At 46.6% G+C, this 21,359-nt stretch overlaps 1 protein-coding gene across 16 annotated transcripts in view; it reads right to left on the reverse strand.

Annotated features, from left to right (window-relative positions):
• The window catches only part of LOC103676028 (LIM domain containing preferred translocation partner in lipoma), a 644,793-nt gene that overhangs the window by 534,734 nt on the left and 88,700 nt on the right, over positions 1-21,359 (reverse strand). For 3 of the 16 annotated variants that reach the window (XM_040621456.1, XM_040621464.1, XM_040621454.1), the window contains one exon: positions 4,793-4,962. The exons of 10 other annotated variants lie outside the window; for them this stretch is intronic. The gene's annotated coding sequence lies outside the window, so the exon portion shown is untranslated. Of the gene's footprint in view, positions 1-4,792; positions 4,963-14,827; positions 15,022-15,479; positions 15,696-15,811; positions 16,302-21,359 lie in introns of those variants that run through there. 3 more of the 16 variants (XM_040621462.1, XM_040621455.1, XM_040621457.1) reach the window with 3 other exon arrangements.

Genomic DNA, 21,359 nt, shown 5'->3' on the forward strand with positions numbered 1-21,359 from the left:
TCCTGATTGGCTGCCAATTACATCACTGCTCCACAGCCCTGATTAAACTCTTAATTAACCGAATGCCACTTTACTTCTACCCCTGACTCCACAGACAAATAAATAAGCACAAAGAGAACAGCATAGGGTGAAGTCAGCAATAAACTATAGCTTCTGGCTCAGGTATGAAAGAGAAACCATTTGCTGGGGTTACCTGTCATTAAGAACGATTTGGTCACCAGGTGGGGACATACAGTTCTCTATATTAAATTAGAGGAATGATTCAAAGGGGACCAGTTTCAGCTGACAAGAGCAAAAAGAAAATCAATTTCAGGTTGCCAGGACAACTAGACTTTTCCTGCAAGAATAAATTTGATACAGCCCTAAAATCTGACAACTAAATGTTTCCTCGCATTACATCACATCCCTAAAACGTGTGTTGAACCAGTGAGATAATCAAGCCTGCTAATTACTTTCTACAACACCCATAAGATACAGGATTGATGGTCTTGGCTCCAGACTGACTTTCCTCCGGCAGCCCCACTCGCTCTCTTGGTTTTAGAGTGAATGAGGATTGCGTGCTTCTTAAAATGAATCTAAAGGCATATCCTTGTCAGTTAGTCCTTGCATCCTGGAACAAGGAAGGTGAGCAACTTTTTAATACATATCCCCAGCGCTCCCTGTCCCACAGTGCATGGACTACCCCTTCCAGAGATCTAACACAACACTGGACCTAAAGGGATGGGCGGTGGGGATAACGCTTATTGTACCAGAGAGTGAATCCAAAACAAAAAGCGGCGGAGTGACGGCTCAAGGTCAACACAGCTGGCCAACAGCAGTTAGGACTGGAATCCAGTTCCTTTGATAATGGCTTCTGTGCAATTTCCTTAAATAGCTTTCATCATTCTGCTTCTGCCTTAGAGACTCCAGGAGCTGAAGTTAAGTCCACTTGATCTCTTATTAAGTCTCATGAGGCACTGACCCCAAGTGGCCTTATCCCAGGAGTTCAGAGTCCTGACCCCAGATCCAATAATATCTGATGAGATGAGCCTTCTCCCTGCATTTATGTTCTCAGAAGGCTGAATATCAACTTACCTCCAGGGGCTATTAAAAACAAGAACAGCTAATAAATCACTGGAAAGCACTTTGCAAATGTAAAGTAATACAAAAATGCTAAGCATCAATAATACGGGTGGCCCTGGAGAAGGCAGTTCCCTCAAGAGCACGATGATTTCAAATGGCCAGGCTGCGCCCACCATCATCTACCAGAAGATATGAAGGCCACGCCTCTCTCTCAACCTCACTCTCCTTTCCCTCAAATTCTCAAGTACGCCTCTAGACACTGTTGTAACACATGTATTCGGATGGATACGCAGAGACGTCCTCTCTGTCAGCCCACGCGGTCATAGAGTCTTCACTAAGTATGGAGGAACTGTGAGAGGTCTGGATCCAGCAGGCAGGAAAGCAAATGTCAAGCTGTCCCTCGCTGGTAATAAACCAAGTAAACCATGAAAAACAATGAACCCACTAGAAAGTGCTTGTCAGCGAAGTCAGCCTTGAGAGCCGATTTAGAATCTGGTGAGAGGTCAGGAAAGCACAGCACACACTCAAGGGCTCGGGCTGCAGGTGTCAACGGGAGAAAGAGGGGAGGGCAAAGCACTCCTCCCAGCCACCTGCATGGTCCTTGGTTCTCCCATGGGATCCACACAAGGTGAGCAGAGAAGGGCAGGAGAGGAAACGGGGATGAGCAGAGTAATTACGAAATCAAAAGCTGGTAGCAGAGACACTGGCTTCTATTCCTGACCCTGCCATTACACGTTACGTAACCTTGGACAAGTTATTCAAACCTCACTAAGCCTCAGTCTCTTCCTCCATCCAATATGGAGGACACTAGGATTGACCACACAGTCCAGCTCTGGGGATTAAATGAAATGAGGTATGGAAAGCAATGTAGTCAGAGTCTGACATGTAGTATGTGTGGAACAACCATGGGTTATTGTGCTAAGCATGCATGCTCTAGGGCTAGAACCCAGCACAGAAACAAATGGTCAGACATAAGACATAAATTCAGAAGTCAAGATTGTTGGGATGGAAAAGGAAAGATCTATCCCATGGGTTTTACTTTGTATCTACTAAGGAGTTATCACTGGCCCCATTCCCAAATACCTAGTTTAGGATGACATTAGCCCAGGGATAGTGAGGCGCCTGCAAACCTCAGAATTGAGTGGAAACCCAAGGGCATTGGAAATCCAACCACTTGGTCAGCATAGCGGTCAGCTCTCTGCACTTGAGCTAAATGCTAAAATTCTAGGATTCTCGCTATTCAATGTGGCTGCAAGCTCCTCATCACAAAACAAGGAACTAGTTTTCGTGGGAGGAAAATGCTCCCTCCAGCCCCAGTTCATCGAACATACTTTCACACACACGGACACAGTATCTGCTCCTACAGGTAAGCAAGGCACAATAACCAGAAACTACAAGCCCCATTAGGTCAAGCCCAGCTAAAGAGGCATGGGACTTCAGAGAAGGGAAAGAAACGAAAATTTACTGAGCTCCTATTTGGCAAAGATGCATTATAAAAAAGAAGAGAGAAAAGAGAATCAGGGAAGACTTCCTGAGCGCAGCGGTTTTGAGCTGACAACACGCCAGGGCACTCAGGCTCTGGGGCCGCGCACATTTCTCCAGCAGGACCTGACAACGCAGTGCTGCTGGGTGAGCACCCAGAAGCCCCAGGGCCAGTGGCCACTCTCGCCTCCAGGTTCTGGTTCACAACACGGCACCTACACACCATACCATGACTGGGGGGCGAGGCTAGGGAATGAATATAAAGCTGGGTTATTAAGGCAGCGTTAAGCTTCATCGGCTTCCTCTCCACAGGCAAAGCTCAAGCAGACGTAAAGAAGAGACAAAGAGGGGATTGAGAAGAAAATATGGATGTTGTGGCAAGGCAGGGTGAGAGAGTAAAGGCTGTTGACTCAGGTTATGAAGAGGGAAAATACTGGAAGACAAGAGAAAGAGTACGAGGAAGGCAATGGCTGTGTTTGAGGCTTGTTGTATTTATTTCTTGAAGCATACTTCTGTCAAGTCATTTTGTAAAAACCCTACTTCTGTGAAGTCCTTCGAATGTTAGTTCAAGAGGACTTTGTTTTGGTCACTGACCAGCACCACAAAGCATTCCTGGAATATAGTAGGTGCTCAATAAATATTTACTGATTGAATGAATAATGCCCAGCTAGAGTAGGTCGCTGTTCCTAAGAAGAAAGAGGCTTTTACAGTCACCAGGAAAAAGAGCAAGACTCTGTTTATATTTCAGCTCACTCACTTAAATAGGATAGAATAACACAGGTGCAAACAGAGTTCATGGCTCCTGGAGCAGTCACCATATATTCACCAAATATAAATCAGACCGACCCACACTCTGGGAGAAAGGACAGGGAGGCCATTCCCTGGATACAACCCCAAGAGAAAAAGGAGGGTCTCTCGGTAAAAACAGAGAGGGTATCTGGGAAAATGCAGTCTCCCCAGGCAAATGATGTTTACTCTGAATCTGACGGTCCAAAGCCAGGAAGGGCCCTGGCCATCCCTCTGACTGCTTTGGAGAAAGGTGCCAGTTTCAACCTCCTGAGAACAGAGGGGACTACAGACTCTTGAGAAGAAGTAGCAGTTGAGGAGACGGCAGGATCCAGAAGGACTGGATTCAAGTCTTCACCGGAAGGCCTGCCTATCAATTTTCAGGGTGTTCTTTCAGTCCATCTCCTAAAGATAACTAGAAGGATTCATTCATAGATAGTTCAGAAAGGCAACTTTGCCCATAATGAGGAATACAGTGACTGGGAGATAAAAGTGTTAATTACAGAAGGAGGAAGGGTCAATATCCACCGTTTCACTCTTCCACTGTGAGGTCTATTGGACGTTTCTATAGCCTGCAAGGTCAGCACTTCTTTCTGTGGCTGTGCCTGATCTTGAGAGACCATTATTATTTATTACACATGAAGCACTTTCCATCTGCAGAGTGCTTTGGAATCGCTTTTTATTAGTTACTCAGCATTCTTAAGTCTAAACACAGCTGAAACCCTAGTGGACAGCAGAAAACCCCTGATTTACTCGTCCATCACCCTCAACGGGTCCACACACCTCCTCCCAAACACTGGACCGGTTGAACAAGAGGCAAAGGAAGCAGTAGGAAGGAGACTTCGCATTCAACACTCATTTATGGAGGCCACCTGGCGCTGGGCTGGGTGTTCGGAGCTCAGCAGGAGGCAGTACAGAAACAAATAAAACACAGCACTTGACCTCAAGGAATTTACCGTCCAGGGCTATTTGAGAGGACCTTTTCGGTGCCTTCCCGCCTGAACATTCTGTGGTTCTAGGAAAGTAAAAATAGATTTCAAACATCATGTGCAGGAACATCTTCCTACATGACTCAAAATTTGAACAATTCTATAGGTATAACTCTAGTCCCAAAAATGGAATTGAAAAGAAAGAATACGCCATGGGCTTATTGCCCCAATTTTCAAATTCCAGAATTCAGACAGGCAGCCCCAAATCAATTCTAAGAGGAAATTTTAGGACAAATGAGTTCATAATCTCTTGAGAGAGAGCACAGAGTCAACCCAAGAAACTTACTCTAAGAAGAAAACATAAATTTAAGTTTTCATAAAGCCACTTAATAGATGCATAAATTACCATCGATGCAAGTTACAAATAATTTGTGTATATCTCTAAACATTAAAGATTATAGCCTTTGGAGCAACTCTACTCTCCACTATAAAATATCACACATAAAATCGTCAGTTACATTTGGACTTATCACCTGGCAAGAATATCAGAGCAGGGACGGCAGGATGAGAAGGAAGATGGGGTATTCGACATCAATTTTCAAGTCCTTTCCAACCCTCGGTTTATGATCCACTTCTAGAGATCAGCATCTCGCAGAAAGCATGGCACGTATTAACTGTTCGATAATCATGTGTTCTTTGGTGTCTAAAATAAATGAAGTACACGGGCAAGAATGAACAGTCAGAAACCGGAAGTCCTCAATTCTGTTAACCACTATGGTGCCCTACGTGATACTCAGGCTGTGAAAGTGAGCTGACTGACACTGATATCACCCCACTAATCACCGCACCTGATTCACCAAAGACTATGGCTTACACAACTCACTACTAATAAATTCCATTCTCCGCCACCCTCTGATGGAGGGGGTGAGGACACACACGTGTGTGCATCTATCCTGTGTCACATGACAGGCGGAAGCTTCAGAAAAACAAGAAACACGGTGCGGGCATAAGAGCACGAGGTAAGTCCTCCCCATGTCATGTCTTTACCACATGACACTGGGCAGCCCCTTCTTTCTATTGGAGCATGACCGTGCTCTTAAGTAGAATGAGGGCAACATTCCTTAGCCTGCCACCGTCATGCACCCGGGTGAGGCTCTGCTAAGTTAAGGGGTATAGAAAGGGGTGAGTCCACTGTAAAGCCCTGTATGAACCTACATCACATATCATAGTCCCCAACGGGTTCATCACGTTCAATAAATTATTACTGTTTTTATGACTGGTCTTCCCTGTGGTTTTCTCATAACATCACTAAGCACTAATAACCATTACAATGTATGCTTTTTACCAAAGTAGAAGACACACCGTGTTTGGTTTCCCAAGATCCCCCCCAACTGATGGGTAGAGTGTATCACAGAACCCCTGAAACCTTATGAGGTCTCCTCAACGCCACCTTCCACCCAGTGAGGCCGCCTCGTCATGGCGTGCCGTTTACTCTCTTCATTCGCACACCCGCCTCCGTGGCACTAAAGGGCCCACAGCTGGCTCAGTCAAGACGAATGCCACCCACGGAAAGAAAGGCTGCAGAAGCCCCTGGTCCCAAAAACTAAGACCACCAGGTGGAGGAAGACAGTGAAGGGAGTTGAATGCTGTGCTTTTAAAAAAAAAAAAAAAAAAAAAAAAGGTTGTGATATTATAGTGAGCAGGGCACAGAGGGGGCATCTTGTCTGTGCCCTCTTGAAAGAGGTGACGTGAACATCAAGGAGGATACGGCACGGTCAAGTTGATGAGCTCAGTATCGCTGGGGATGCCCCATAGGAGAAATATGAGACATGATGGGCCTATCTGGAAATATGTTACATTCCTGCTTTAAGAGCCAGAAGAGACCTTCAAGACCCATAAGCACTTCTCCCTTCAGATGGAGAAATGAAGGCCCAGAGACTTGAAGCATCTTGACCAGCTCACAGGGCAAATTCACAGCACAGCTGCCATCAGCACACAGACCTCTTAGCTTCTACCATCTCTGGAGCAGGCGTTCCCACATTATCAGCTCCCATCCAGCCCTTTCTCCTACTCCCAGGACTTGGCGGCCGTGCAGTGGCCAGCTCCAGCCAAGAGGCCACCGCAGCAAGGCAGGGCAGAGCGGGGCCTGGTTCTTCAGCCCCAGAGGGCAGAAGGCTCCTCCACCACGGCTCCCTCAGCGCAGTACCCTTCCACAACCACTCAGTGTGCCAGGGAGGCCCAGGCTGCACCAAGCCATCTAAGCCCAAGGGCTGCAATACTTTGTCAAGGAACAAAGAAACCTCCCTTAATCTCAGCAGAGAAAATAATGCATTGCCTCAGAAAGGAAATGGGAGAGAGCAACTTGGGCCAGAACGCCTTCCGAAAGGAATGGAAAAGTACAAACTTTTGCAACGTAACTGTTGTAGTGTGTTGACAACAGATTACAGAACCCGTAAAGACAAAGAGCATTAGAAATCACGCCTCGTCCCGTAAAGTAAAACGGACTATAGTCCGCTCTAGCGCCAGATTTTTGCATTTCTGTTTCTTCCTAACCTTCTTAACTTCCATGACAGGCAAGTGACTCATCCAATTACTGACTGGAGAGCCAACACCTCAGTTTCACATCCCTCGTTCCCTTTCCAAAGGTGTGAGGAAGCTGTGGGGGCTGCCTCCTACTGGTCCTGCTTCTCCCGCAGGGAAGGCAGAACTTACAAGAAAAGCAGACTCCCAACAAGGCCACTCAGAGGCCACGTTTACTAGGTGCACACCTGTTCCCACAATTCAGTGCTGCACATACCCCAATTCTTCTCCAACAGCAAGAGGGACAAGCGGAAGAGGACGACCATGAAGATGCAGTGAACGCATTCATCTCTGCCCTCAGCACAAAGTTATCTGCCAAGTGAAGTCTAATAATGTGTCCAAGGCATATTTAAGGAAATCACAAAGAAAAATTCAAGACCAAGGTTTTATTTTGTCTTTTTAAGTTCAAACCACAGAAAGTATTTGGAAGAATCAGAAACTACTTTCTGCAGGGAATTCCACAGAAACTGGAAAATCTTGGGCAAAATTAGAACCAAAGAAAACAGAAATAGCAGAGATCTTGGCGATCACCAAATCCAGCCCTGCCACTTTTGACTGAAAAAAAACCAGGCCAGAGAGAGAGCTTCACAGCTGGACGGCGGTCGAATGGGCTGAGAACCCACATCTGCTGACTCCAAGAATAATTTCTTAGTCCTCATTCCAAGCGAGCATTGACTTGAACACTGACTCCAAATTAAACCTACATGTGACTGCAAAGAAAAGGGAAAATAAACTGTTCTCGGTGGCAGATGCTTGGAATATTGGCTTCTTTCTCAAAACTTCACAGTTCACGTTCTGCAGAAGATGGAAACCAGTGGGGTCCCCTTTTGTCAGCTGCAAATGCACATTTCTTAGGAATGCATTGTATGTCTGGTATTCTCTCCCAGCTCCCTCTCCCTGTGCCTCTTTTGGCCATATATGGCACTGAGCTCTGATGCCTGGGTCACAGAACTCAGGCCTCGGGTATGAATACAATCCGATTTCTGAGCTGTTTGTCTTTACTGGAAATCTGAAGAATCCATCTAGGAAACATTTACTAAAATGCAGAAGGCAGGGAGGATTGATTCACACCCTGAACTTGGCACAGAGAAAAAGATTCTCCTTTTGCTCACCCAAAGGTTTGCTAACCAGATTCTGGGGAGAAAGTGTCAAGGTTAACAGAGGTACGAGGGTTTCTATCTCAAGAACTGTGTATGCCTGTGTGTGTGGGGGGTGCTGGGAGGAGGGGGGCACTGTTCTAACATAAGAGTTAGAGAGGCAAACTGCCACTCGGAAAGCAAGACACAGCCAGCTGCCCATCGGAACATGTCCTCGGCACTCATCTTTCTTGATATGACTTAGTTATCTCTTCATGTGGTGTCTGACTTTCAAACACTTGCAAACTACGTTTCAGAAGCAGAAAATCTCTTTGAAAATAGGGATAATCTGCAATTGTCATTCCGACTTAAAACAAAAATGTTTTAAGTATCTATAATTCCAAACAATACTTTTGAAAGGAATTATACAAAGAGAATTCAATAAACACATCCCCCAGACATGTAAAACTTGAAAGAACAGCACCGTCAGAGCAGAACAGGATAGCGACTTTGAGGGGGGGGGTGGAACCAAGACCCCAAGAATAGAAATGACTTGGCTGGCGGCACGTAGTCAGTACAACGAAGCACATCTCGATGTGGAGCACATAAGATCTAAAAAGAAAAATGGAAGGGACTGTATAAGGGCATTATGACCTCCAAGAGCAAAGAGAGAAAACCACCTGTTAACCCTTAACAGTGCACAGCCCTCGCTGTGGCACACGGCCACCCACAAACTGGCTCTGTGACTTTCAAGAGTGCCCTTTGCATCTCCTAAGGGAGCTTAGACTAAGCATGGAGAGGGACCACATCCTATACAGTAGGCAGACAGGCCTGGTTAGAATCCAACAGCCATCAGTTCTCTGAAGCAGAACTTGAGCAAGTTATTTATTCCTTCAGTATCTCTAGCAATTCATCCGCAAACCAGACATAACCACGTCTACCTTATGGGGTACTTGAAAAGATTAAATAGGCTTTTTACAAAGTGTCGCCCTAGCAGTGTTTGACATCTAAGTAAGCACTTAATACACGGTAGCTGTTAATAGTATATCTGTTCATAATTCCCACTACAAGAACCATGAGTGGTTTGGTGCAATGGTAAAAGTCAAGCAGCCTCTGGTTCAAGTCCTCACACGTCATCTCATCCTAACTGTGAACTGTGAACCTCACTGTGGATTCTCCTCTGCCCTGGCGTGGTTGAGGTCTTAGCTGGGAAAAGTTCTTTAGAAACGGTCTTACAATGTAAAAATGGAAAGTACAATCATAAAGGTCAGAACCTTCTTTGGGGAATAAGAGAGTGTCATGTGAATGTAGGCGCCACGTAAATATCAGTGGAGGAATGAGAGACAGCCCATGTTCTACTTTCCTCAGGAAAAGCAAATACAGGGACGTCTGGGTGGTGCAGTCAGTTAGGCGTCCAACCCTTGGTTTTGGCTCAGGTCATGATCTCAGGGTCATAAGATCAAGCCCTGCATCAGGCTCTGTGCTCAGCATGGAATTAGCTCGAGATTCTCTTTCTCCCTCTACCTCTCCCGCTCGTTCTCTTTCTCTCTCTCAAATAAATAAATAAATAAATCTTTTTTTAAAAGTGACCTTACAAATAGCTTGACTGCCATGCTATTCCTTTCATAAATGTTCCTGACACGGAGTCTATAGGCCCAGAACCACCCCCACCATGGTAGCAAGGATTCCTGCAAACTGCCACTCAGCACAGGGTGATGAATAATAACGAAATGCTAGCCAGAGGGTGCCCTGACTCACAAGCCAGGCACGGCCCCGGTGAGGAGGCCTAGGGAAGAGTCACCCAAAGTGACCAAGCTAAAAGGCCTTCATCACATAGAATTTCATAGCCAGTGTGAGGAAACAGCAAGGGTCATGTCTCCTTCTGGGCCCCACATGTACACAGGTGCCACTTTCTCAACTTGGAGCGATGTCCAGGGGGGCAGAAAACTTACAGAAGGCAGTACCATGATCCTAGGCACCTCTAGGACAGTGGTTTTCAAAGTGGGTTCCGCAGAGGCACAGAGTTCTGGAAAGAGAAGTTGGCCCGGGGTGGAAGCGACTGGATCCTCAGGTGTAACTACAGCACCATCATATAACTGCACTTTGGTTATCACACATCCTGGGACTTCACCTCACATGTCATGAGGGGTTTGAAATAGGATTCCACAGAGGAGAAAGGTCTGAAAACACCAAAGCCCAAAGAGCCTACCGTCGAAAGTCGTGCAGCCAGCAAATGCCTGGACCACACAGAGGTTTCCTGGAGGAAGGCCTGGGATGACAGGCCAATGAGAAACAAGCAGAGAAGGTAAGAAAGCTCCAGAGAGCGTGCACTGCTATTAGAGAGATCAGCGCAGCCCCCCAGAAGGCTGGAAATCTCTAGAAGGATTTGAGAAGCAAGAAGGGAAGAGTGATGGGAGCCAGACAGAACAGAACACCCCGGGTCTGGAACTTCTTCACTTCCCTCCTCCACGCTCATCTCTGGGACTTCACACCCAAGTGAACCGCCCCAGGAGAAAGGCCTTCCTGCTTGGTGCTGGAACCTGGAAGGAGAGGGACAACGCTGGACAGAGGGCAGCACACGCTTTTATTCTTCCTCTGACGATGCACACGGCGTGCTGGCACCTCGGGGCGGGGAGGGGGGGGGGAAGCCCTCTGAGACGACAACGGACTTGAGTTTTTCATTCCTCCATCTTTGCACAGGCCAAATAGGGATAAGGGATCCACATCAACCCGAGAGTTGTCTGGCAGGAGCACAGGGAGGGCCCTCCAATCTGCTTAGTAACAGCAATAGAAAGTGCTAAATAAGTGAGTCAAGAAATATTTCTGGAAGAGCTATTCAACTGGAATGCTTGGAGAGCCACCCGCACTGCAATAACTCGATCTGTCCTCATCCTTTAGAGCACGCAGGAGCCCGGCTTGAAAAAGGGACTTCACAGCTCCAGCAGCAGCCAAATAAATAAATAAACACGCAGAAATCTCTCGGCGGCTTACTGAAGTTACCAGGGAGAAAGTTATGTTCGCAATAAGGATGTGATTTCATTCTTCTCCCCCTGTCTCATTTCACATCTTTTCCCCAACCACTTTTGGTAGTGAGCAGTTTGTCATGCATCCAAGGGAAGCGACACAGCCTCCTGCGTGGCCGATCCATCTAAAAAACATATCATCTGTCTGTGCGGCAGAAAGCCCAGTTGGAATGAGCAAGTTCTGTGCGTTCAACTAGAAAACACTTCTTGTTCTCGCTGTCAAAATAATTCTGTATTAAACTTCTGGGATATGTGACTAATGTGCCTGGAACCTTTTGGAGCGACTGGTTTATTTATTTTAGGGAGGGGAGCGCGGCTGCTGGCGGCGGGGGTGGTGACAGAGAAAGAGGAGGAGGAGGAAGAGAAGAGGGGAGGAATGGGAAACAGGGACAGGCAGAGAGGGGCTGCCCGGAGAGCTCGGGCAGCAGCCCCTGGAGCCGGCCCTGCCAGCCTTCTTCCCCAGAAGCCCGAGAAGGAGCTGGGCCAGGCCAGGAGAGAGAAGAGAAGACAGATAAAGGTTGGCAGTGCACGCTTCCCAGAGTCAAGGTTGCCCAACAGTTCCTCAAAAGACTCGGGAAATGTAAAAGTCAAAGCAAAACAAAACACACACACACACTTCACCAGAGTAATCCTATCACAGCTCTTTCCAAAACCCATAAAAGCTCCCTACTGCTCACAGGAAAAAGCCCCAAACACAATAGCGGGACATGGAAAACTTGTACGACGGGATGGAGATGTCTCACCTCCACGTACCTTCCAGACTCGGCCCGCCAGCCCCAATTCCTCACGCCTCTGCTGCTCCCTCTGTCTCGAAGACGCATCTCTCCTCCCTTGTTTACCACAGCCTAGCTATCTTTCAAGACCTAGAACACTGCCACCCACAGCGAAGCCTTCCCCAGTGGCAGCCAACAGACACCTTACCCTCCGCACGCTCGTAACTGCGGCGTTGATCACTTGACAGCCTGCCTCCAGGTACTCGTGGCTTGTTGGCACACCTGTCTGCCTACTCCCTGGCCCACCCTCTTTCCCCAGAAACCAGCCCCTCTGGTGCACTCACAGTGTGCATGCACACATCGACACCGAGCACTCTGCCATCAGGGGTCTCGGGATGCCCCAGAGGAGTCTGAGGGCTGCACACACCAAGCACGAAGTGGACATATGCCCATGGCTGAGCCTCTGTGCCTTCCACAGCAAAGCATCTTCAGCAGTAAAGTTGAGAGACAAAAAAAAAAAAAAATCAGCTAGGAAATCTTCAGAAGAAAAAGGCCAGGAATTTGCTCTTGCTAAACCCTTACAATCAGCCCTGCTCCCTCCTCAGACCCGTTATGTTGCTAAAGTCTCCTCTTTTGCTTTGCATCAGAGGTGGGTGGAAGGGTGGGACACTAAGCGAGGAGGGGGTGACAGGAGGGGAAGCTTCCAGGGGAAACAGATGAAGTGATGAGGTAAATAGATTTAAACCCATCAAATAGGTTGAAATCATCGGCTTACTTTCTGTTTTGTTTTGATATTTTTTTCCCCATTTTCTTACTTGCAATAGTTACATGTTAAGAAGGGAAGGAAATGAGGGAGGGAGGATGGAGGGGAGGCAGGAAGGAGGCGTCTGAAGTGGAGAATAGGGACAGGACGGCGACGGGGACAACGATGAAAGAAATACTGAGTTGACTGCCTACGGCTGGTCAGCTTTGGCAGGCCCACCTCCTGAACTTTCTCTCCAAGGTTACTTGGCAAAGAGAACTTCAGAAAACAGTTTTCGCTTTCCTTCTCCAAATCCTTCCCCCCCCCCCGCCCTCACCTCATCTAAAAACTGAGTTCCAACCTCCTTAAGAGGGAAAGGAAAAATGAGACCCAATTCACTTCACATTTTCTACCACTTAAGGAAAGCCATTTCTTGGAGTGAATGCTTTATGATTCAGAGAATAACCTGCTCTCTCATCCTGCTTCTCTCTACTTCTGCACCCCCCTCTCTTCCCGTCTTCATGCCTTTCTTCAACTTGGAAGTAGTTCTCTGCCCTCGGAGCAGTCTCAGCCTTCCTCCCATTCAAAATCTCTGTCTCTCTCCCTCCCTCCCTGCCTCTCTCTCTCTGTTTCTCTCTCACTCTTCTTCTCTCTCTCACATACACACACACAAATTAAGTTTTGTTTCTATTTTTTACCTTCATTAGAACACAATAAATGCCCACAAAGGGTAATTCATTCATTTATTCACTCATTTATTCATTTTTAAATAAAGCTTAATAAGTACCTACTGTGAACGAGCTAATATTCTACCAGGGCCTGTCAGAAACTGTAACGAGATGTCAATAGTGATGTGGTAGGAGAGGCATATGGGATAGATCTCGCCCCTGCACCCCACCCCGAGTCCAAGGAACAGTGGAAGCCTTCCTACAGAAGACACCTGCAACACAGCAGGCCCTCTACAACAATCTGTTTAAGGAATGAATGGAGAAATAAATGGATGAAGATGTATTTGAGTTCAGCCTCAAAAGAATGAGTAAGATTTGGATGGGCAGAAATGAGAGCCCCCAGCTCACAGATGAGGGCCACCGCAGCACACAGGCAGGGAAACGAGAGGCGCATCTCAGGAATGCCCAGAAGTCCAGTGCAGAAGGGAAATGCTACCAGTGGAGGCACTGAAGAGGTATTCACCTGACAGACTAAGACCCTGTAGCACCTTCTGTGTGATGGATGACCTAGTCACGGGTGCGCCTTTACAAATACTAACTCATTTAATCCCCATAACAAGCCTGCTTCCATTTCACAGGGGAGGAAACCGAAGCCCAGGGAGGTTCAAAAACCTCCCCAGAGAAGAGGGCTGGCAGGCGGTGGGGCAGCCTGGCTGCAAACGGGGATTCTTACCTCCCCAATTAATATCAATGCCCTCTGGACGGTCCTGGAGGGCCAGACCGAGGAGTCCAGGCTTTGCTGTATAGGCAAAAGGAACCAACTCAAGGTTTGGGGAACTAGGATAATAGGGTCACATTTAGGGAAAATCATTTGCATAATAAGATTTATCAGAGCTCATGGACGGATGAGAGAATAACAGATGAATCAAGCTCACCATCAGCCCCTCCCTGCCCCCCCGAGCCAGACCCACACTTCTAAATTGCTGTTTCGTCGTCATGCACATAGTCCAACAGGATATACAGTAATTTTTCTCTGTGTATGCTCAGACCCTGAAATTTGATTTTTTATATTGGAATAGTCTGTTCCCTTCCGGTTTCCGGGCCAAAAATTCCATGGAGCCTGCCATGAGGGACGGCATGGCTGCAGTCGGCGGTGAGTGGCCTCTTAGTCCGGCCGAATGCTCCGAGAGGCAGCATTGTACGTGTACTGAATAGTCACAAAAATAGCTCGGCTAAAGGACACAGGGGAAAAAAAAAACTGCACTCTTTAGAACTGACGTGTTTTTCCTTTTCTCTCTCTACCACTGCTTCTATGACCTAGTAAGGAGGTATCGCTGTAGGAGAAGCACCGGGCCAGAATTCTGGAGGCCTGGGTTTGAGTGTTGACTGCCACTTGCTTTTACATGTGATCTCGGACAAGTTCTAGGTCTCGGTCTTTCTGTCTGCAAAATAAAAGGCTATGCTCAACTACAGCGGTTGTTCCCCTGTGTTTGAGAGAGAGTGTGTGTGTGTGTGTGTGTGTGTGGTGGGGGAGGAGTGTCAAAACAGATATAAGTGCATTTTGGTCGACACAGTCCTGTTTTTCATCTTAAATCCAAAATGTTCTATAACGTAGAGCCAAGAACTAGGGTGTGGAGGGTGAGTTTGCTATGTGGGGTCCCAGAGCAAAACAGATAAAACAAAACAAATAACATGGCATAGTGGTTCCCTGTAAACGGTGAGATAGGTAATTTCCCTTTTTTTTTTTTTTTAGACTTTTCCTGTACCTTCGAAATTGATTAACTTGAGGGGCCCTCCAAAACTTGAAGAAGGATTATCACTGAAGAATGGATTAGGGGAGATGTTCATTGCATGCGTTCTCCTCTTCTGCACTGACCGAATTCTCTTCGGTGCTTGGCCAACATTTTTTAAGAAATAATCAAACTACAGCACTTAAAAATACAAGACAACAAGAGAAAACCTAAAAAAAAGAAGAAAAAACAAAAATAAAAACTCATTCCCCAGCACCCCACCCCCACCCCCAACTTGCCCAAACACGTTTTCTAAACACTAATTTTCCTGCCCTGGCTGTGAGGGTGTTGGGGGGGGGGGGCGAGGCCTCATTCCTTAAACTCAGTGCTTCCTTTTTTTTTTTCCCAATTAGCTGAAATCCATTACTCCGTGGTGACAAGTACGGTGAGGACAGTGGCTTCCCTCACACAGCTGTTGCTGAGGCACAGCTGGTAAAAAAAAAAAAAAAAAAAAAAAAAAGACTGCGAGCCCTTTGTCAGTATAAGGTGCTTAATCACAGAGCAGCCCGCGAAGTCCTCTTGAGGGGCTGTAGCGACGTGCCCAGTATTTCTGTGGTTTAGCCTCAGTGATGACGATGACGATGATGGCAACAACAACAACAGTAATAATAACAAGCAGCTAGCTCACCCGCTGGCCACACTGGCCTTGCCGCCAATTAGTAAAACTACAAAGAAGCAGACTCCTTTCCCCAAGCACAGGACACTCTACGTCATCACATCCTAGACCACAACGGGGCAGGTTTTATTCATCATAGCTGGAGGTATTACAGGTGATTTTTCTTCTCGTCTTTCGCTCTCATCCCCATTTTCTCAATCTTCTACATGAGAATGCATTGCTTTTATACTTCAAAAAAAAAAAAAAGGAAAAAAAGAGGATCATTTTTAAAGACCTGTAAACAACCTCCACCATAAATAAGTCAGGCTCTCCTTTCACAGAGTTTAAACATGAGCCTTTCTCACCCGTGAGCCCGCAGGGATATTCTGTAACTAGGTCACCGGATTTCACTCCATCCCGGTGTACCTCTCCAAATGTTCACCAAAGCCACCAATATCTCATGAGGTTAATTTTGGACAACTGCTGAGTTGAATGAAAAGGAACACATTCAGTCAAAAAGCATTTAGGGAATGCCTCTGATATTCTTGGCACAACAGGAGACACCAACATGAAGGGGCTGCCCCACCCTCCAGAAACCTATAGAAGGGTAGGAATTAATACACACGCATAAATAAGAATAGCTCAAGGTACAATGTGATAAGTTCTAAAAGTGTTCCCGCTCAAAGCAGTATGGGGGTTCTAGGAAAGGAAAGGTTAATTCTAGCTGCTGGGATGAGGGATGGCTTCAGGACAGAGTTAACGTCTCAGCAGGACGAGAAATGCCAATAAAGGCAGGGATGGGGCAGCTCCTGGTCCCAGGTACAGTTCAGCCAGCTGGAGACCAGGGGCAGGAAAGAGTGGGAGGGAAAGACTGTGCCAGACAGTCACGAGGACACAGGATGTCGGGCTGGGGAGCTGGGGCGTGCTTCCACTGGGGCGAGGCGCACAGTCTCCCCATGTGTCTGGGTGTCACAGTGACCTTTTCCCCTGAAGCCATCCCTTTACATGCAGTAGTGAATTAAACAGTAAACAAAACAAAAAAAGTAAACAAAAAGTAGAGACAACAAATAACCTAAGCTAGTAAAAATAAGCCACAATATGTTCTAGAGTAAAATCAATGGGAGTGATTGTGAATACCTTGCACACTAGAGGACACACCCTCTCAGTGATGAAAATCTTGTTAAGTGTGGGGAGAATGCATTAGGAGGGAAAGTGGCAGAAGTCAGGGGCACCTGGGTGGCTCAGTCAGTTAAGCATCTGCCTTAGGCTCAGATCATAACCCCAGTTGTCCTGGAAAGGAGTCTGGTATCAGTCCTGCATCTGGCTCCTTGCTCAGCAGGGAGCCTGCTTCTCCTACCCCCACCCCTGTTCTGCCACTCCCCCTGCCTGTGATCTCTCTTTTTCTCTCTCCCAAATAAATAAATAAATCTTAGGGGGAAAAAAAGGAAGAAAGAAAAGAAAAGAAAAAAGAAAAAAAGAAGCGGAATGGAAAAGAAAAGAAAAGAAAAAAGAAGCGGAATGGAAAAGAAAAGGAAAGAAAAAAGAAAGGAAAGGAAAGGAGAAAAGAAAAGAAAAGAAAAGAAAAGAAAAGAAAAAAGAAAAGAAAATGGCAGAAGTCGTGGCTCTGTCTTTTGGTTGTTCCCAGTGATCTAGTCCAAAGTGGCTCAATCTCCTTCTCTGGAGGCACGAATTCAGCATCTGTATCCATTCCTGTAACACCCTCTCCACAGCCTGAGCCACCTCAAAAAAGCACAAATGCTTTTGGTGAGCAAATTCTCCCTCTCAATGGAATGATAATATCATAAGATTGGGGATTCACTGGGGTCAGAAAAAAAGCATACTGCATCAACAAAAGAGCGAAGAGGACTTTTCTGCCTCTACAGCATTGGTTCTCCTCCCCGGCTGAACATTATTATCCCTTGGGATACTTAATTTTTAAAAATGCAGATACTCAGGGCCTCATTCCAGCCCTATTCCAATCAGAATATGTAGAGGGGGGACCCAGGCACAGTTACCATTACACAGCTCCCCAGGTGATTTTCACACGCAGCCGGGGTTAGAGTCACTGCCGGCAGTTTGGGTAAGAATGCTCAGAAGAAAGCGAAAAGTCAAATAAATGAGAAGAACTGATGGACTGTTCAGCTCAAGCTCAAAGTAACCCCTAATCACACCTCTTTCCCCCTGATTGGGCCTTTATAGGAGGGTGTCAGGTTCCCCTGAGGCTGTCAGCAGAAGCCAGGGGAAGGTCACCAGCATCATGTCATCAGTGAAGGTAGGTGTTCGCCTCAGAACATGAGTCAAGGCCACCGGGGCAGTTAAGAACCCGCACCAGCCCAAGCGAAGTCCTGGGAGGTACTGTCACGGGCTGGGGGGGAAGGAGGAGTGTGCAGATCTCAAGGTGCAGCCATCAGTCCCGTGGCAGTGTAGGGGAGTAAGAAAGGACTACGCTTTGCAGTTAGACACAAGCTGGCTCTGCCCCTTTCGAAGTAAACTTAAACAAGTGCTTTAATCTCTCGGAGCCTTTAATTCCTTATTTGCAAAGGAGGAATTAGAATGTATGCCTTGCATATTCTTTTCCTTTTAGGACTAGGGATGATGGTGTACACAGTCTGGCACACACGAGGTGCTCAATCAATAAATGCCAGGGAGTACATTATTATTACAATGATTAAGCAAATAAACCAACCTGAAATTGTCTCCAAAATTGCATCCCATCACCAAACCAGGAACTTTAGACAAAAATGAGAAACACGTGTGGTAGACAACCAAATCTGTATCTCACAGATCAGGAAGAAGCATTTATTATACTTCCAATGTCAACTAAACCCCAGCCTGCTTAACTGTAGATGTCAATGTATTGCCCTCAGTCCTGCCTCTCAGCAATTACAAACCGGCTCAGACTTCAAATGTCATTAGGTCTCACCTTTATTCTATCCAGCCCTTATCACACCACAGAGTGATGAAGCTCTGGCGGTGACGGGACCATCATCCTCACTGTGCCCATATGAGGAAACCAAGGCTTACCGGAAAGTGGTTAATTTCAATTAAACTTGGAAGTCAGTAGTCAGAATAAAACTATAAACACAACACTAATTAATAAGTTTACCAACACTGCTCATGAGACAGGCAGTATGGAAATCACAAGCCTTACTCTGGACGTGCCACAGTCAGCCCTAGAGCCAGGACCAAAAGCCAGGTCTGTGGAATCCCATCCCCCAGGATGGAAAAGGGGTCCAATGCTCAGGCTCCACCACCACCGGGTACCCCTGGACATGAAGGCCCTTCTCTTCTCGAAGCTGCAGGTTCCCTTTCTTTCATGAGATGCTCCTTGACTTCCTTAAGGATTACTGGAGAACTAGTGGGTGGTGACCATGGAAACCATTAGTTCCTGTCTGACCTTGAGACACGTACATGTTGCCTTCCGGCACAAAAGCTTAAAAATCCCCTGATGAAAGATTTGTACCCATTACCTGCTTGCGTTAAATGCCAACTGAGTGTTAGAGTCAATATTCAGCCAAAGCTAAGGTTGAAATCTATCAGCATCATTGTCTGAATTTCCTTGATACAAGAATAAATAAGAAATTTCTTGGTGTTGCAGATAACTGGTAATTGATGCTGCTGTGCAGGATTTTGAAGGTTTTCCTGATCAGGAGACGTTGAGGACAACAAATTCGGCGTTCTACTTTCAATATGTCTTCCAAAAACATGTGAAAAATTCTTAAATACACCTTTTTTTGTAAAGATTTGTGGCCTTCAGTAGACTTAAACAACTAAAACTAAAAAAAGAGATCTTCACGGACATTCTTTTTAAATGTTATAAATGCAACTAACCATTACGTGTTCACTTGGACATGAAGTGTGTGCGGTGGGGAGCAGGCAGCCAGGAAAGGCTTCCAGAGAAGAGAACACGTAACCCCAAATGCAGGCTGCAGGCCCTGAATCTATGAACACCATCGGAGAAACTGGTGCTCCGCAATGGCATGACAGGTGGCCACGTGTACAGGAAAAGCCACAGATTTCCTGGCCTTTCAGAGCCAGTTTTGAGTCTCAGTCCTGCGACTACTACCTCTGTGACCTGGGAGAGTAACATAAAGTCTCTGGGCCTCAGCATTCTCATCTGTAAAATGGGGTGGCGTCTATAGTGAGTGCATCTTGGAAAGACTATCCGTGGTGCCCAGTAGAAGCTCCTAGAACAGACCCCAGCTGTGGATACGGCAGTCCGTACCTCCTTTGCTCCTCACACACTCGGTGGAGGAGCTCGGCCTGCTAGAGAAGCACCCTGCCCTACGAGATGGTTCCTAACCTTGCTGCGGAAGCAATCAAGAGGCTTTCCACATCTCCATCAAGGCAAAGGGCACTTTCCCAAGAAACCACGATAAGCATCATACTAAAGTAAGCCGCTCAAACATTTTATAACTTCTCGGGCTTGAGGTAGGAGTGAGTCAGGATGTGAGGGTGGATCTGTGTTTACCCAGCACGACATGGAGGAGAGACGCTGTGCCATGACTGGTGAGTATGGCTGAGAAAGCCAAGGCCTCCGGGGGAGCTGAACAGTTAGGTATCCATTTCTGCTAGAAGCCCTGTGGGGAGGTGACGCTGCAGGAAAGCGACGAACCTTCGGTAATGGTTGCCCAGGGGAGTTCTGCTCAGTCAGCTACACGAGCCTCCTCTCTTACCTGAGGAGGGGCAATGAAGGAATTCCACCCACTGTGTCTGGTGGGGATGTGTTTGTTGGTGCCCCAAAGAGGAAGCTGCTGGTGGCGCAGGGAATATTCTCCTTTACATCCTTCAGCCCCTTTGCTCTGACTCTTCCTTCCCCGTGCACTGCCTCTGCCAACCAATCCCGTTTCCACAGCATCCAAGGCAGAGCACAGACACTGGCGAGCCGATTAACGCAAAGCTCTTGCTCCCGGGCACGTATGAAAAAGGCACCGGGTTGATCCTGGGCTGCCTTTCGCGTCTGACTAATGCAAACCGATTTCCTCCCCTTCCCACCATGGAAACCATGATTTGCTGTTTTCAAAAGGGGGGTGGGGTAGGGAGTTCCAGGCCTAAAATGATGAGGACCAGATACCAACCATGCCGACCATACAATCAAGGGAGGCCCTGTCTCATAATTGGCAAAGACTTCCAAATCACCAGGGGCAACACCCACTGAGCTGGTAGAGTCTTACTGAATTCTTCCTACCCTTATAAGGGCAGCTTCATCTGCTTTGGCTGTCACCTTCTTTTGTAGTTTTGGAATACATCATTTGTAGCGTTGAATTTCTTAAGAACAGGTGGGCAGATCCAATTCCAGTTTAATGCCTAGTCGCCTAAATTCATCAGGCAGCCACTGAGCCAAAAACATGTGCACAGATGGCCCTGAACAAGACCCTGGAAGTACAAGGGTGAATGAAGATGCAATCGCTGACTCGTGTCACACAATCATTGGCCTTGTAGGCACGAAGTAAAGGTTAACCATTCCGTGTTGCAATACATAAATATTACCAATATTAACTGTGATGTTAAAAGTACAGGACATAATTAACAATGGAGAACTGGTTTAAAAAGGAAGCCCCAGAGTAGCAGGCTGCGATGTATGCGTGCACACACACACACACACACACACACACACACACAATGGAACACTATTCATTATCATGTACGTTGGGGCAATAGGATAACTGGCAATCTAGATTTAGTTCCTAATACTTTCTTTGTTTTCCCTATTTTCTACAATGAAAATTTGAATAATTATATTCAAAAAGAGCATCAATAAAATGTTGAAAATAAATAAAGCACACTAATAGTCTCAGAATTCCGAGTTCCCAAAGGTTTCCTGTATTAAACCTAGATATTTGACGCCCTAGTCCCTCACTCCAAAAATCCATGCATGTATTTCTGTGTGTGTGTGTGTACATGTGTGTCGGT

The sequence above is a fragment of the Ursus maritimus genome, unplaced genomic scaffold (genome assembly GCF_017311325.1).
Source record: "Ursus maritimus isolate PB19 unplaced genomic scaffold, ASM1731132v1 scaffold_4, whole genome shotgun sequence".
Classification (NCBI taxonomy): domain Eukaryota; kingdom Metazoa; phylum Chordata; class Mammalia; order Carnivora; family Ursidae; genus Ursus; species Ursus maritimus.